The sequence below is a fragment of the Mesoplodon densirostris genome, chromosome 14 (assembly GCF_025265405.1).
Source record: "Mesoplodon densirostris isolate mMesDen1 chromosome 14, mMesDen1 primary haplotype, whole genome shotgun sequence".
NCBI classification, from domain to species: domain Eukaryota; kingdom Metazoa; phylum Chordata; class Mammalia; order Artiodactyla; family Ziphiidae; genus Mesoplodon; species Mesoplodon densirostris.
In genome coordinates, this window is record NC_082674.1 from 80,409,817 (window position 1) to 80,415,816 (window position 6,000).

The following is a 6,000-nucleotide window of genomic DNA, read 5'->3' on the forward strand; positions in this document are numbered from 1 at the left end:
TTGAGAAGCACACTGGAGGCTGTGGAAGGACAAAAGCTGGTACCAACTCAGTTCCTGCCCAGAACAAGAGTTGACAAGAGTCAAGTGAGTGAACGTGTGTGTGTGGTGTCTAGATATGCACTATATGTGTGTGATGTGTGTTTATGTGTGGTCTGTATGTGTGTGGGGGGTGGGGGGTAGTATAAGAATGGTGTGTGGAGTGTGTGTTTCTGCGTTGTGTGCCATGGATGTGGTGTGGAGGTGTGGTTGTGTGTACATGCCTCTGTGTTCTGGATGAGACCAAGAAGATGGTGGCTGGGAGAAACATGAATGGAGGGGGCCCTCCCTTAGCCAAGCCCTTGAAGTACATTGTACGCCATCATCCCAGGAGGCCGGGAGAACAGGAGACTGGCTGGGACCAACCAGCAGCCGTCAGCACTCAGCAGTGGTCTCCCCTGATTGGGAGGTTCTTCTCACCTTTGCAGGGTGGGAAGTGAACCGCATTCCAAAGACAATTTGACAAAAAAGGAAAGAAAGGACTTTCCAGCTTCCTTTGCAGCTTCTACACTGCTTTTTGTTGGTATGTTGTTTTTTTAGGTATAGCTCTTTGACAAAAGAACTTGCCCTATTGAGCCTGATGGGGAAAATTTATGGCCTGAGTCAGTCTCAGGCCACATCAAACAAAGCAAAGCCTTCAGCCCAGAGGAGATTTCCGCCTTTCCTGGCAGTAACAGTAGCATAGGGATTATAAAGGACTTTGGTCAAGGGAGTGTTATAATGAACGAACCGTTCTAGGGGCCTGAGGCCCTGGATAGATTGGAGCAGAGGTAACAAACGCCTTGTCCAAGGTCACTGCACTGTTTCTTTCTGGCTGGGTGTCAGCATGGCTGGGGATGGATTTTTCTTTTTTTTGCTTTGTTTTGTTTTTACTTTTTATTTTATATTGGAGTATAGCTGATTAACAATGTTGTGTTAGTTTCAGGTATACAGCAAAGTGATTCAGTTATACATATACATGTATCTATTCTTTTTCAGATTCTTTTGGGGATGGATTTATTGGTCAGTGTAGGTTATTGGAAGAACAAAATCTCACTCCAGGCACCCTGACCCCCAGCTAACAGGATCCTTCAATTCTGTGGCACCTTCAGAATCTCATGATTCACATGGGGCTGTGATCAAAATGTCGCCATCTCTCCAGTCCCCAGGTGTGAGGGATTAGACAAGCCCTGCTCCTCAGCAAGGGAGCATAATGGGACACTGACATAAAAGTCACCAGTAATGACATTTTGAGTCTACTGAGCAGAACCTGAGAGCCACTTGTAAAATTATTTTAAGAACCTAACTGGGGGGACTTCCCTGGTGGCACAGTGGATAAGACTCTGCACTCCCAGTGCAGAGGGCCAGGGTTCAGTCCCTGGTCAGGGAACTAGACCCTACATGCATGCTGCAACTAAGAGTTTGCACGCCACAACTAAGGAGCCTACCTGCCACAACTAACACCAGGTGCAACCAAATAAATAAATAATTTTTTTTAAAAGAACCTAATTGGATGGACCTCATTCTCCATTTTCAGAAATGCTTTCATAGATGATTAACTGATGATACGAAATGAAACTGTTTCCAGTTGGCTGCTGACCACATGTTCCCCCAACTGCCTCTCCAGCTGGAAGGTCATCGATGTTTCCATTAATGTTCAGGACACAGATCTCCTAAGTTTGCTCTTAGACCATTTGAGGAAATAGCCTGATTTTTAAAAAATATTTTTTATTGAGGTATAATTTACACACAGTGAAATGCTCAGATCTAACCTACAGAGTTTGATGAGTTTTGACAAATATTTACAAGGTGGAACCACTACTCCAATCAAGACATAAAACATTTCTATAACCTGGAAAGTTCCTTCTTGTTCTTTTCCAATCAATACCAACTCTTCTTTCACCGTAGACTGGTTTTGTCTTTTCTCAAGTGTCTGTTATGAGCTGAATGTTTGTGTCCCTCCAAAATTCATATGTTGATGGTATTAGGAGGAGGCCTTTGGGAAATGATCAGGTCATGAGGGTGGAGCCCTTATAAGTTCCCTTATAAAAGGAATCCTGGGGCTTCCCTGGTGGCACAGTGGTTGAGAGTCCGCCTGCCGATGCAGGGGACACGGGGTCGTGCCCCGGTCTGGGAAGATCCCACATGCTGCAGAGCAGCTGGGCCTGTGAGCCATGGCCGCTGACCCTGCGTGTCCGGAGCCTGTGCTCCGCGACGGGAGAGGTCACAACAGTGAGAGGCCCGCGTACCGCAAAAAAAAAAAAAAAAAAAAAAAAAAAAGGGAATCCTGGAGAGATCCCTCACCCCTTCTACTATGTGAGACACAGTGAGAAAATGGGAACTCTATGAACCAGGAAGAAAGCCCTCACCAGACAGCAAAATTGCTGGTGTCTTGACCTTGGACTTCCCAGCCACCATACTGTAAGAAATAAATTTCTGTTGTTTATAAGTCATGCAGTCTATGGTATTCTGTTATAGCAGCCCAGATGAACTAAGACTGTGTCATATAAATGGAATCATACAGTAGCTAGTCTTCTGTGTCTGGTTTCCTTCAGTCAGCATGTCTGTGAGATTCATCTGTGTTGTTTTGTTTCCGTTGTATGTGTAGTCCACAATTTGTTTATCCATTCATCTGCTGATGGCCCATTGGGTTTTTCCAGCATTTGGCTACTAAGAATAAAGCTGCTATAAACCTTTATGTAGATTTCTTTGTGTGGGTTGGATATAGGTTTCATTTGTCTAAGGTAAAAGTATCTAGGAGTAGAACTCCTGGGCCATAAAATAGGTGGATACTTAACTTTACAAGAAGCATGTGGCTTGTTTTTTAGATTACCTTTCTGAAGGGATGTTTATAAATCAGCTTGCAAAGACCACACCAAAAAACTCTCCACAGGAAGAAGGTGGTAGCAGAGAGGTCACAGCCTTTATTGAAAATGGCTGTTTTAACCAACTCCTGAGTACATGCTAACTTTGGGCTGTACACCAGAAAATGCTATTTGCATTACTAATGGAAATGGACTAAGCAGAGTGGCACTACTGAAATACACAGAAGGTTATTTATGCCAAAAGTTTGACCAAACCTTTCGGAATTTTGCCTCAACAGTTACCATTTAGCAGGTTGATTTATTGAGAATGTAAACTATGGAAAGGTCACCCTTTGAAAAGCTAATCTGAGTTCTGAATTTTCACTTCCGTAGACTCCGTCTGACCCCGGGAAAGATAAACAGGATTTTCTGTGATTAGAAGGCCTGGCTAACTGGGCCTTCACTGTCAGCCAGATGTATCAGCAACCCTTATTCTATGAGAAGCAGCACAAGAAAGCTTTTGTGTTTGGGGGACTGAACAGGAGAAACGGATCTTACCTTGGCTGGACCCCTGGGAACTGCAGTAATGGAAAATGGCAGCCTGGTGCCACATGGAGGAGTCCTGAATCTCGTGGAGACCCTGCTTCTCTTGGCAAGACCTCTGAGGAAATGGTGACAGGGTGGCTGGTGAGTCCGGGAACTAGGAATTGTGGCCTAGAAAGCTTATATGGGAGGCTGGGCTAGCCTTGTTCTTCCACCTGGAAAATGGGGCCATCAGAAGTGGGAAGCTAGAGCAGGAGACTGCAGTTAAAGAAACAGCAGCATCAGTAGGCTCCTGGGAGCTCTTAGGGGGCCAGAACCACGGATACTGCATTTCCTGGCAAAGTTGGTTGTTCTCTGTCATAGGATGAATCCTTGTTTACCATTTTTCAGACCCTTCCTGAATTAGAATTTTACTCTCACAGTTTTTGACATGTGACTTTGCAGTGGTACGCATTAGTGTGAATGGACTATACCTCTGCCTTTGATGTTGGCATGGCCACGTGACCTGCTTTAATCAATGGAGTGTGGGCAAGAGGGACTCAAGAGGGCTCAGGAGGCATCATGTGTCTCTGCTCAACTTCCTGGGCTCCTGCCATTTGCCATGAAAGGAACATGCCCTAGTAGGGTTGGTCATAGGAAAATATGGAGGAAGGTAGACGAGAGCCAATTTGAAGCCTTCATCCTAACCCAGGAGATTTGTAGCCTCAAGCAGAGCTTTTCCAGCCCAACTACAGACCTGAGAGCAAGAAAGGTCTATGTTCATTGTTGTATGCCATTGAGTTTTGTATGGCTTGTTACGCAGCATAATTATAGCATTTGCTGACGGATACATACACCAATACTGTTCTCCTCTTCTTTCATAATAATGCAAATCCCAGTTTTCACTGGCTTTTTGGAATAAGGCTAAATACCCTAGCCTTCCTTGCAGCTCTGTGTGGCCGTATAACTGAGTTCTGGTCAATGAGATGGTAGAAGAAGTGTTGTGTGGTAGCTTCTGAGACTCTTCCTTCAAGGCATGCGATGTTCATCCCTTTCTGCATCCTGCTATCTGGAACAAAGATATGGTGGCTAGAGCTCCAGTTGACATTTCAGATCCTGAGGAAGAAGGCCGTATCCTAGAGAGGATGGACAGTGAGCTACCTGGAGTTACCTGGGCTATTCTATGAGACAGAAATAAACTGTGGTCTTTAAGCTTTCTCCTCTTTAAAATTCCCCTGCTGAGCTTACTCCTGACACAGTTCTCAAGACAGTTTTTACTAAACCTGATAAATACTTGTGATATTACTTAGAAGCAGACTATTGTGCAGCAACAACCAACTGTTTGATAGAAATCAAAATGGGTACAACGCTAAACAGTCTAAAACTAAGTCTCTTGGGAGGGAGAATGGGGAGTGACTGATAACGGATGTGGGTCCCTTTAGAGGTGATAAAATTGTTCTAATATGAGATAGTGGTGATGGCAGCACAACTCTGAATACATGAAAAACAATGGAAGTGTATCCTTTCAAAGGGTGAATTTTACACTCTGTGAATTATAGCTCAATAACCTGTTAAAAAAAATCGCTCACTTCTTCACTGTTTGCACCCTCGTGAGGCAGGTGCTATCATTTTCCCGTATGTCTCGGTACCTGAAACAAAGTCTCAGAGAGCTGAGGTGACTCTCTCAGTTTGTCTACCTCATAAATGTCAGAGACTAGACTGGAACTTAGGTCTCCTGACACCAGCGCCCATGCAGCTCCCAGCTCAATCCCCTTGGTGTGGTTCCCACCCCCGCCTTAGGGCTACAGGGAAACTGGACTCAGGGGCGATTTAGACAACACTGAATTGTGAGTAAAGCTCATTTTCCACTCTTCCTTCTAGCACTTTCTCCTCTGGCACCCTCTTCCCTCCAGCCACTTTCTCTTATGTCAATGGCCCTAGTGATTGAACCTCCCTGCCCACTCTATTTTACAAGCATTCTTGTCAAGAAATGTAAGAAGATACTTGACTGATAGAAATCAACATACGACGTAATTGCAAGTAATTTTTCCCACCTTGCCAGGTACCTCGACTTCCAAGTGCCCCTCCCCCACCACTCAGGGTGGATGGGGGGGCGCCTTTTCCTTTGGGGCTCCGTCACCTGTGGGGCTTTCAGTTGACAGCAACACACCTTTACGGGAGGTCTCCTATGAACCGGCGATTTGGATGAATGCTTAAATACATTCTGACTTGAATTTCTGCACAATCCATAAAGTATGTGCATTCATGAGCCCATTTTACAGATAAGGAAACTGAAGCTCAGAGAGGTTAGGGAACCTACCCAATTCTCGCAGAGAGTGAGTGACCAAAGCAGGGTCCGAACCCAGGTCTCCCAATTCGAAGTCCCACAGCTTTTTCCTTATTTTGTATAAGCATTTGTCCCTCAGTATCCCCATGGGGTCTACCGCCGGCCTGGAGCAGAAGGGGTGCTCAGAAAGGGGGTGACAAGGGAGTGAGTGAAAGCCAAGCTTTGCCAGGTTGCTCAAAGGCCTTTCTTCTTCAAGCAAGATTTTTTTTTTTTTTTTGCGGTACGCGGGCCTCTCACTGTTGTGGCCTCTCCCGTTGCGGAGCACAGGCTCCGGACGCGCAGGCTCAGCGGCCATGGCTCACGGGCCCAGCC